Here is a 12,783-nt window from a genome sequence, read left to right on the forward strand (position 1 = left end):
GATTTCAAACGGGAATGTTCTATGTTCTATGTTTGGTGGAATTCAGCAGACACTCAGACAAAGAAAGGACACATAACTTTAACAACATAAACATTTCAGAGCCTTCCTCTAATCCAGGACCAACACCTTAAGGTCATGATTGCTGTAATCCTGATTGGAAACTTCAAATCAAGGCAGGAAATTGACATGATATGATATGATAGTCTATTTATATAGCGCCTATACACAATGTGTTTCAAAGCGCTTCAAGGCAAGGGAGGGAACATGGGAAAATACACTGACATTCTTACAGACCATGAACAGTAAGGATGTGAAATTAACTATCGTACTCGGCCTGATGACATTTCTGGTAGAGCCAGAGAAAAACAAAATGTGAGGGAGAGGGGTGCAGAAAGGGAGGGGAGGAACAAAACAGGCAACTATGGCACTAGGCCTGACAACATTTCAGATAGTGCGGGAGGGGGGTGGGGGAAGAAGTAAGGTTAGGCGGGAGGAGACAGACGAGGTAGCTATCATACTAGGTCCAGGGCCAATTGTGATAGAGTAAGTGCATAGAAGAAAAAAAGGGGAGGAATAGAGGAGATAGGAAAAGACAGAAAGTGAGAGAAGGAGAGAACAGAGAGTAAGCAGTAAAAAAGAGTGGAGAAGCAAGAGTGGAGAGCAAATACAATTTCAGAAGTCATTAGCAATACAAAATGTTGCAGGCCAGGATACAAGATGAAGATGGGAACAGCATGATTCAGGGCCACCATGAGTACAAGATGCAAAGGAAGTCCAGCATGAGAGTTGAGAAAGGGTGAAGCACCGTGAATCAATGAAGCCCATAAAAGTAAAATCCAGTACTTGTATACATTAATATGATGCAGATTCCGGCCTCTGCAATCTGCACTGAATATGGCCAAAGTTTGTATGTCCAAATACAAAACATGACACCCCAACTTTCAGATAGTCTGCAAAACATTATTTGAGTAGTTATGGATGGAAAGATAAGAGCTGTGAACATTGACAACTGCTCTTTTTTTGTAGCCTACTGTGTCATTCCAGAAGTCTGCCTGGTCGCCCCTCAAAATGGACTGCCCAATTCAAGCTGCTAGGCAACATACCTACTTCATGAGATCATCCGAAATCCCAAACATGTTTAGGCCTCACTAGGCACCATCAATGAGGTGAAGCTTGACACTCCAGGCCCAGCAGTCTTGCACTAGTTTCCGGGCCTACCTGTTCCACTTAGGGTGATTCATGCAACACTGAGTGTGATAGATGTCATTATTTAAATTAACTATAACCACTGGCATTGCTCTGGGCAACCTCACTCCACAACATCATTCTTCAGCTTGCTGTGCCAATACAGAAAAGAAGAAACACATCATTGTTGTTTGAACCCAAGAGGAGCAATTCAAACCAAACTACAAGGTCACATCCTTACTCCATAGTCCCACAAGCAACCCCATGCGTGTTTCAGCCTAATTGGGTGTCATGCAGTGCTTAACCTATGGGGGTATTTTCCAGGGCTTAGCTCCAGCACTTACTTATGTGCCTGGCATTCATTATCTCAGGTTCGGTTTGATTATGATGTGATGTTTTTGGAAACTTTATTACTTTAAGGGTCAGTCAGTCATAGCCGCACAACAAACAACAACAACAGTGTGCACTGGCAGGGGTCTCTGCAGCCTTAGCCGGTCCATTGTTATTCATGTACCTGATGTCTCAGGTGGGTATGGCAATACTAGATATCCATTTTCAAGGATATCCATGAGTTGGAAGGTGGCACTCAATCCTCGGTGTGTGCTGGCCATACCTGCACATTGCTCCATTTAACCTGCATGACATTGGTGCAACTCCACTGCTGCAATAATTAGGGGCACTGTCACAGCTGCATGGGTTGACAACAAGAGGACAGGCACTTGCAAGCAGCACCCATAAAGGTTCAAGGTCAGGGAAAAGGCCACTGCTAAAGAGGGTGGGCCTCCTTACATGGATGGCACTAAGGGATTACCGGCACCGGTAAGGGCACCGGTGCCGGTAATCCCTTAGCGCCCTACTACGAGGTCCCTCAGCGGGTCCTGTCCTTAACCTGTGGCCAGACCACACGTTAAGGAAGGAACCCGCTGAGGGACTTCAGGGAAAATAACGGTACCGCTAATAGCGGTACCGTTATTTGCTCCTTCTTCATTCCCATTGAGCCCTATGGGGGCTCAAATGGGAATGGAGAAGGGCCTTGGTGAATGGGGAATTACCGCCCCGCCAACCTTGGAATGGGGCGGTAATCCCCCCATTCATCAAGCGGAATCGGTAAAATACTAGCGCCATGGTTACCGCCGTCCGTGTAATGAGGCCCGGTGGCTTTTCATGAGTGCCAACCTATACAGGAAGATCTAGCCGCATGGTTTGACAGGCATTTTCATCAGTTCAGTAATGGTTTTTCATCAGTTTCCTGTAGAGAGAAAGCACATTTGCTCTTTGGTTCTGTGGATAGCTGGAAGCATGTTGCACTTGCCACTTATAGAATCAGAGCCACATGATGATGATGTGTTCAAAGACGCTCTTTAGTAGTTCTGTTTCAAGATACAATGAGTATGCGACGCTATTTTGGCAACATGACCCGAGGAAAGGGGGCATTACTAAGTCAGGTAATGCCCCAGAGGCCGTAGTTAGAAGCTCGACCCAAGCAAGGGTTTTAACATAGAGTACAATCAGAATAATTGTGCGTGACTATGATTTTCCTATCCTGCCGATCGTAATTTGCATATTATTATGCAAGGGCATTATCACAAGGGCATTAACATCGGGATACTTTTCAAAACAAATCACCCACCTCCTCTTTTGCAAAGAATTGCTCTGAAAGACTGATGAATGCAGTGCTGAGTAATTAAACCGTCCTTTCTTTCCTCGTCTTAGTAAGCCTGTATTTTCCTTTAATGCAATGTAAATCGCATTTATATTTAATGTAGCAAATATACATTATTGCTTCCACTTTTGCTGTTATTAACAAACATGTATTCCTTTTCGCACACTGTAAGAGGTTTTCAGAATATGTCCCAGGAAGGAAGATTTGGTGACTGAATATTATGATATAAGTGCATCCATGGGTCGGAATTGAGGAATATTTTCACTGATGTAAGTGCATTTACATCTCGAGCAATAATTGTCCTATTGCAAAAACATATTCCGTCAACATATTTGTGCTCAAGGACAATATCAATCCCAGTTGTAGTCCTTTGCCATGATGCAAACATGTAATGTATGTTTTTGCTGCACTAGGGCAGTTTTTGACCTGGTGCTAATTGCACCTGCACTGATGGAAAATTTCTGTAGCAGCACCCCTGCTGTGTGGGATGGAAAGAGAAGCAGCACATGTCTGGCGTGTGTTCATTGGCGTGCAACACTTGACCCTTGGAAGCGATTTAAAGAAGACTTCCTGGGGGACACAGCGGGCACCGGCATGTGATTATTTCTATTTCCTGCAGGTGCAAGGCGAACAATATCCACAGGCACTCTGGGATAGCAGCAGGCCCTGCGGGAAAACCAGGGCTGCAGAGTTGTTTTTCTGGTGCTTTGGGATTAAAAGTGCTTCATCTGGTGCCAACGCATTACTGATGTCACCTTTAATCCTGCTTTCTTTCTTTTGATGGGGGGGGGGTTAGACGTATGTCATTGGCAGGTCAGTTCCGCTGGCCTGCCCCAGCCAACAGAGCCGAGGGCTTTCAAGAATTCCTCTTCACAATCACAGCTATAGTTGGTTAATCTTTGAGAATGTAACACATTGGTTTATTTTTTAATGGGCACTAATGAATAGGTTGCCATAAGTCATATTTGGAAAACAATGTTCATCACTATGGAACAATAAAACATTTTTTTTCCTCTTAGTCTAATTATTTGTCAAGTGAGGAGTTGGTTTTGATGCCATAGGTGACAGCAGGGGAGTACATGCACACACTACTTAAACCATTAAAATGTGCAGCAAATCATGGATTTTACTTTTCAATGATGAATGAGGGGGTCTTGTATCACTCGTGGTGTCACCACGAGGAAGTCAAGAAACAATTCTGCTTATGTGTACACCTATTGATATTGATATTTTATTTGTATCGCACTCGTACACACGTGTTTCAGAGCGCGACGAGCAAGGGAGAACGAAACAACGATCTTACTAGGCCCATTGACATTGAGAACGCGCAAGTGCATGGCAGAGGGAAAAAGGGAAGGTTCAAGGGAAAGGGGAGAGGTGGAAAGTGCTGGACAAAAAGGAATACATAAAAACAACATGAATAAATAAATAATAAAATCGGCATACAGTGGTAGTGCAGACAGCAAGTGGCAAGTGCTAGGTTGAAGGAACAGGGTGTGTCGATAAGTGCGTAAAGAAAGGGGGTGGACTGTAGGGTAACAGATACCGTCCCCAGTGCAAGGGATTGCCAGAGGCAGTACAAGTGGGTGGCAGGGTGAGTAGGTAGCTGGGCTCGATATTTAGAGGCTGACCAGGTGCACGATGCCGGGACAGAACAAATCAACAGGGGAGAGGAGGAGAGACAGCAGAAGCAAAGAGGAAGTCCTTGAGGAGATTATTCTCCTCAAGTTTCAGAGTGGCAGGGAGGATGTTCAAGAGGGAAGCCCCCAGCCGAAGACAGAGATCTGGCCCCAGCTCGTTTCTTTGAAAAACTACTAACCCTGAGGGAGTTAGAGGTGGAAGAGCGAAGAGCTTAGGAAACGAGGGACAGCTGAAGATATTTTGGACCCAGGCCCCAAAAAGCCTTTTGGACGATGCAAAGGGTTTTGAATTTAATCCTTGCAGCCACAGGGCGCCAATGGAGAGATTTCAGAGCTGGAGAGATATGATCCCTGGGCTTGAGGCCAAGGACAAGTCTCGCAATCCTGTTCTGGATAAGTCACAAAGGGTGGAGAGTAGGAGCAGGAAGATTTAGAAACAGGCTGTTGCAATAATCCAACCTAGAGAGAGCCATGGCTCGAGATACCTTGAGCTTCTGGGGGAAGGAGAGGAAAGGCAAAATAACTCTGAGGAGGTGCAGTAGAAATTTGACTTTTTAGATAAATCAGAGATGTGGGCAGAGAAGGAGAGCATGGAGTCAAAGATGACACTGAGGTTCTTAGCCTCGCAGGTGGTGGTAGGGGGAGGGCCAAGGGAGCCCGGCCGGAGCGTGACAGGAAAGGAGGGTTGAGGTGTGCCGGTGAGGAGGATCTCCGTCTTGCTGGTATTCAGGCAGAGATTGTTGGCAGCACATCAATCCTGAATGACAGATAGGCAATCAGAGATGAGAGAAGGAGAAGAGGTGGCCGAGGGAAGCCTGAAAATGAGTTGAGTGTCATCAGCATAACACTGAAAATTAGAGCAGAAAATGACAATGCAGTGAGAGTTGCCAGGTATTGGCTGAAAAGCCAGGGTGAGGGGTTTGACCCCTGGGGAACACCGCAATTAGAAAGGGAGATAGATGAAAGGAAGACCCAAGTTGCACCTGGGAGGGTCGATCCGAGAGGAAAGAGATCAGCCATGCCAGAGCCTGATCGGTGATACCCAGGTTGTCACAGAGACGGTTGAGCAGGATGGTATGGTTGACCGTGCCAAAGGCAGAAGAGAGATGGAGAAGGATGGGGAAAGAGAGGATGTTAGAGTCAAGGTTGGAGAGCAGGTCTTCACAGATGTTCAGGAGAGCAGTTTCCGGGCTTCTGGCAGCTCTAAAGCCAGACTGATGGTCATGGAGACAACCAACCGTATCAGAGTGAAGGTTAGGCTGAGAGATGGCCAGCCTGTCCAGGAGTGGGCACAGAAAATGAGTGATGGAGATTGGACGATAGTTAGCCGGCAAGAAGGGTCAGCTGTGGATTTCTTGAGAAGGGGATGCACAAGAGAGTGCTTCAGAGGGGAGGGGAAAGTTCCTCAGGCAAAGTAGTGGTTGCAGTAATCAGCCATGACAGGAGCGAGGGTGTTAATGTGGTCCTTGGTGGTTTTGGAAGAACAGGGAGGCACCTCTTCATGAAAAACACTTCATGAAAGGTTAATATCTTTACAAAATGTGGGGCAACATAGTCTAAAAACAATACATGAATATCTGAATAAGCATTCCTTATTAGTAGTCCACATTTCAAAAGGCATTCAAAGCTTTCACTCAATGAAAATAAGGCTCAACAATGTAAAGTGATGTGCCCAGAATCACACATCTTTGCAAAGTGGGAAATCCATGATCTAATCTCCTGGTCCCAGAGTCTGCAACTCAGTCAGTGGCCCATGTCTCGATCGGTCTCGAGTTGTACACAAACATGCAAAGGCTTTGTGCCTGGACATATTTGAAGAGCAAAGTCAGTAGTCTGTTTATTGAAATGGGCGTGTGTAGTGCACACATGGCGTGATAAGTCAACCGGACAAATATATACCAACTTATTAGAAACAAGTCAGGGAAAAGAAACATGGTGTAATCTCAAAGCAAGCAGTGGCGCATAAGTAGCTGAATATAATTTAATTGACTTGGCACTAATTCAGGTATTTGCACGAATTATGGTAATAGTAGTGACTGTTCCATGATGTTTGTAGACATTTTGTAATAGCAGACAGCAGCTTGTTGTTCTAAAGCCTTGCGGTTCCATGCAGGGCACATTATGTTGAAATAACAGTACGCAGTATGCAACTTCGGCAATGTCAGAAATCCATCTTGGCATCACTGGTGCAGAACACTGTTGTAGGAGGAATAAACATTCAGCCTGTTTAGAATATGGAATCTCTCGGTAAATACCATCCATGGAGCAGGATATCGTACAATTCAATTGGCACAACAAATCAATCCCCAACAAGTTAGCAGGTGAACATGGTCTAAGGAGAAAAGCATGTTGGCTAGACATGGCACCCTTTGAAACAGATACGCTATTTGGCACTGAGTGTGGGCTTGTTGTCCCAGACATTCCAATAGCTTTTACAATTTGACCAGAACCAGTAATATGAGGAAATTCAGCAGCTCTTAAAGTGGACCGGCGGGCACCAGTGTCAATTAAACAATTGACCTTTTTCCTCTAAATGTTACACAAGAGATAAGGAGCTGACCGGTTCAGGGGTAGCAAAGCAGCCTACAGCACGGCAGGTTCCCTCAGTCAATGTCATTGTATTCAATATAACACATGCGTATCTTGGGAACTTCTGCCTCCTCCCAGGATAAGTCATTATCCTCTCCTATGGCGACCAACGTTGGTCTAAGACAAGGCTGCGGAGGTGCGGAGGGGCAGAGCAGGAGCCCAATTTCCAACTTTCAGAATTATTGCTCGGTTGTGCCAGACCACGGTAAGGATTTGTATTTCATCTTTGTAGCACATACATTGACTACGACTCGTGAGAGACTGCAGGTAAAGGTTGCCTTTGATCTCGCGAGTCATTGTTAACTCTATTTATTATTGCAAGTTACTGTTGGTATTTCCACACCTGATAAAAGGACGTACAGTGTTTAAGAAATTAAGAACTGTGCAATGCCTGCTAAAGGGAAAGCAGGCCGACAATGGTATAACCTTAGGAGGGGTGGAGAGTCCCAGAAAACCACGCCCCTCCTAATAGAACACTCAAATATATGAATGCTGAAAAGGCGGATAAGGGGAAAGGAACTATCCCAGCATTATTTAAACAAACTAAGCCTAAGGAGAAAGAGGCGATTGTTGTGATGGAAGAACCTGCTACTCCACAAAATCAAATTCAATCCCTAGACATAACAAGCTATGCAGATATTGATAATAATTCTTTGCTTGACTTATGTCTATCAATACAGAGAACTATGTCTGTGACATCTAATATGGCTCACACCCATAAAGAGCCAGAAATGTCAGTGGAAGCACAGGTATTACAATCGATGGGAAGCCATATCCCCATGACTCTTTCTCCTAGACTGTCAGCATCCCCTAACTTGTCAATAGACATTGAAAAACAAAAAATTCGGTTGAGCCAGTACTAATATCGGAACACAAGAAAATTCAACAGCAATTGCTGAGTTACAGGCTTCAATGAATTCAATGCAGTTTGCAATGAAAATAATGTTAAAGTTATGAGGGAGAATTCATGCGAACACAGTGTTGCAATTGAATACTTCAAAATCTAGCTGTGATTTAGCCTTGCAAGAAATTGAAATAGCTCCGTCTGTGAATTGAAGAACACAACAAGAATTAAAATCGAATCTAGAAGGAGCTAAGGAGATAAGCGAGGATTCAGTTATCTTTTCTTCTCGAAAACCGAGATGTTTGGCTAAGAGAGCTGCAATGCGACTGGTGCCATGTGAGGTAGCTTCTACACTACCCGCCACAGCCCCACTCCCAGGAAAGAAATCAAGAAGAGCTAGGAAGAAGGCTAATAGGGCTAAAAAAACGAAATCTTAAAGGCCCTGGCACTCTTACAAGTTGGATTATTCCAGAAAAATCTGATACCATGACATCTATGATAGATGAGGAACCAGAATTGGAATTGCCACAACCATCTGGCCCAAATGGTGGACAAGCTTCAACCCCACAAAGGAGGACCGTGATTACTGAAGATAATAATATGCAATCTATAGATGATGAATGGCGAGAACACAAATAACATCAACTACATTGAAGATAAAAAATGTCTTATTAAAAATTTAAATCAGAAGTCAAACAATAGTTGGATACCAAGATCGGAACTCCTTACTAAACTTCACGTCATTCCGCAGCTACTTGTGATAAGATCGGAGGACTTTGACTTTGTAGAACCTCTCCATTGTATCAATCAAAATGTGATAGCATTACATTGCAAAGTCCTCGCCACAAGAGATCTGAGGCGGAAACATAAGAGGAATCTTATACAGATTGGAATTGAAATAGATACAAATCCGGAAGAAATTGATCTGATTCTAAATCCCAAGAATGAAAAGTTAACTGTAAATACATTACCTAATGTCAATCTATCCCAGGAATGAGTGATATCCAGACTATGCTAAAATGGTTAGCGGAATCCCTGCCTTTGGCAATCCAAAATCATTGAATTGAGATATTACCATTCTCCTTTACTTCATGGAATACCCGGGGTTTTCACATCTTTTATCTCAACCCGGGTCTTTACCAGAAGTAACTCTTTCCTCCTGTTTTTTTCTCCAGGAAACATGGCTGGTGACCCTGATGGTAATTGATGGATACCATTTATACCATAATATGGCTAAGCAAGGGCCTAGAGGGCAACCATTTGGGGGCCTCATAATTGGGGTATCCACGTTATTTCCATCAAAAATACTCTCTGGATTCCCCACATATATTATGTCTCTAGACATAATATATGTGCTGTGGAGGTTGATCTGGGGATTGGGGATGAGATGGTTAAGCTATTATTAGTCAACATATATAATCCCCCGGGAGGACAGTTTAGAGAAAGAATTCAAGAAGTACTGCATGAGTTTCTAAGTGGCTGGAGCTATGCTAATAACAGTAAATACATCATTATGGCTGGGGACTTTAATTGTCATATCACTGGAGCAAGAGGATATGCGACCAACATAAAGCTGCAAGAATTTTGCACGAGACCGGATATTGAAGGAGATTGCTGATTGAGTTTTTTTAATGATTGGGAATGTGAGATTATTAATGGACGTACTAGGAGCGATTACCCAGTGAAAGCCACGTGTACTACAGGCTTTACTAGAAATACTCTAGATTATATATTTGTGAGTGAGGGTGTGGCAGGAATGGTGGAAGATATGCTTATAGTAGACAATGATTGGAGTGATCACGGTATGCTACGCATGTATCTTAAGGATATGAAGATATTAACCCCACGTAAACAAATAGGAAATATGACAACTAACCAAACAGCTAATAGAATAGTATGGTCTGATATTAATATTGCAAAGGCACAAAAAAATATATTAACAGATAATCAAGATCTTCTGATCAAATGCAAGACCATGACAGCTGAAGCTATTGAAAGCTGAATAAGAGATTTTTCAGGGGTCCATGCAACACTTAAAACTCATATTGCCCTTAAAGGGGAAATAATGGAGAAACCATTTGATAGAGAAATTAGAGATGCAAAAAGATTACTACGAAAGAACATTCACATTGCTAAAAACTCATTCCATGCATGGACTACCATCAGTAAAAGTATTAGAATATTGAAAAATAAGTATAAGCAATGGCTAAAAATAAGGAAAAGTGCTAAAATTAGGGCAGCATGGCAGCATACCGTAAAAGTTATGTGTTCCCGAAACTCCCACTCCATTTGGGCCCTACTGGGTACTGCAAGGGGTAACACTAGACAAAGGATGATAAACCCCATTAGTACAAAGGAATGGGAGGACTATTTGGAACAGTGTAACCAGATGAGATCTGAAATAAGTGATGGATTTGCTCCCAAGAGACCACAGACAGGATTTATCGAGGTTGTAGAATCTCACCTAGAAAATAAAATCAAAAATCTGAAATCATCCAGGGCCCCTGGCCCGAATGGACTATCTAATGTAGTTCTAAAGAATAACCCTGCATTCTGGGCAAAAATATTGAAAATTCTATACGCGAAAGCGTTAAGAGAGGGGATAATTCCTAATAGTTGGAAAACAGCTATTTTGATTCCAGTGTTTAAAAAAAGGGGTGAGGACTGTACCGGGCAATTATCGTTTACTCTCCTTACTTGATGTATCTGGTAAATTATTTGCCCCTGTCTTACTTGGTGAACTACAAAGATGGGCAGGTAAAACGAGAGTATTAGATAGCTTTCAATGTGGTTTCCGAGCGGGATATTCTACATTACACAATCTATTAGTCATGAACCTACTGAAAAGCTGAGCATTGCAACCAAACAACCCACCTCTATATGCAATGTATATAGATTTTAAGGCAGCTTTTGATATGGTTGATAGAAATAGACTCTGGCTAAAGTTATATAATCTGGGTTGTCCAGAGGACTTGCTCTACTATCTCAAATTACTGAATGAAAACATGACAGTAAGACTGAAACTTGATAGCGGGGGCTCTATGACTAAGATGGTGACCCAAAATAGGGGGGTAAAGCAGGGCTGCGTCACTGCACCGCTGCTATACAACCTATATGTGTCTGATGTACCGCAGTATATATCGGAAGCTCAAAATATTCCTCCAAAGATTAGGAACAAGTCACTGCGCTGTCATGGCATATGCTGATGACCTGGTTATTTTCGACCACACTTTTAGTGGTCTCAAGAGAACGCCTGAATGCTTATGGCAATTTGCAGATATAAACAGTTTGATGATTAACCATGATAAGACCAAAATCATGGTTTATTCTACCAGAATGATTGCTAGATTGCGCATGTACATCAGATCCCATGAAATTCAATATGTGGATACCTACAACTATCTTGGAGTTCAGTTTGATGTTCGAAGGGGACATACTCATTGTATTCAAGCTCGTAAAGTGAAAGCGGCCCAGTTAACTGCCATGATACATCAATTTACACGCAACCAGAGTGGGTTTTCAATCTGGGGGGGGCGAGACAATTATATGTACAATGCTTGATCCCCATGGTTATATATGGGCTTGAATCCCTGTTAGATATGGATTTCGAATGGTTGGAAGCGCTTGAAGGTAAATTTTGGAAGAAACTACTGGGGTTACCACAATCAATCCCAATGGCTATTTTAAGATTGGAATTAGGATTAATATCCTTAAAGACTAAAGTGTTAAGGAAGAGGGTGGAGATTTATATCAAGATTTACCACAGCACTACCTCCAAGCACAACCAACCAAATCAACTCCTGGCTAGCTGGGGGAAGAGTGGGGTACACATAAGTTAGATGGGCTTACTAAAAATATGAACCATCTTTTTGAAGAACTAAACTGGGCTCCGAAAAAATGTGACAATTATGAGACGAACCAAGCTCTTCTAGGTAAATATATTGAGTTGTGGGACTGGCAACAAAATTTCCGACATCTGGAGAAACTCAAGAGCTATAGATATGTAACTTATATGTTATATACGTTTAAACAGGCACAAAAATATCTAATCTTATGCCCTTAAGCCCAGGAGATTTATATTATTATTAAGACTCAATAATCTTCCAGTTATGGAAATAAGGGGCAGACAGGAACAAATTTATTATGCCCAACGGATTTGTAGATTATGTAGGATTTGTAAATTATGTAAAACCCGGGATCAAGTGGAAAGTGCTAAACATATATTAACATTACGCCCCAAAATGGTAACTACATACATAAAACACTATGGGAAATATGTACACAATTTGAACTACATCAAAGAGCTGGAATTCTGGTATGAGAGCATGAATAGCCTGAATCCTAGTCTCCAAATTCCTTTGCACAATGTATATAACATATGGTGTACATACCTGGAAGAAATTGAGAAATAGAGAGATTAAGAAACTGAAGAAATAGAGATATCAAGAAATTGAGTAAGTTAATTAACAGGCCTGGAAATAATAATTGTGATATATAATTTTCATATGAAACTGAAACGAAATGATATGTAATGAAATGAAAAGGGGATAATGGATATGGAAATTTTAGTGTGCAACATGATTAATGTGGTATTTTATCCTAGTTTATCTATTTTATGACTTGATGTATTAAGTTGTTGATTTTATTTTTTCTGATTTGTCAATTTTATTTTTTTACTTATGATTAATTATATGAGTAAAGTTTTAATTTTTAAAAACTATATCACATTAAATTAAATAAAATAATTATGCAGTGAAGACCCATTGGGTATTGAATCAGAATTTGATGTTTATAAGTGTGAACATGTAATATGAAATGCATGATGAAATGTGCCGAAATCAATTTTTAGGCTTTTAAATCAA

Source organism: Ambystoma mexicanum, chromosome 2p (assembly GCF_040938575.1).
Source record: "Ambystoma mexicanum isolate Mex_15411 chromosome 2p, UKY_AmexF1_1, whole genome shotgun sequence".
NCBI lineage: Eukaryota > Metazoa > Chordata > Amphibia > Caudata > Ambystomatidae > Ambystoma > Ambystoma mexicanum.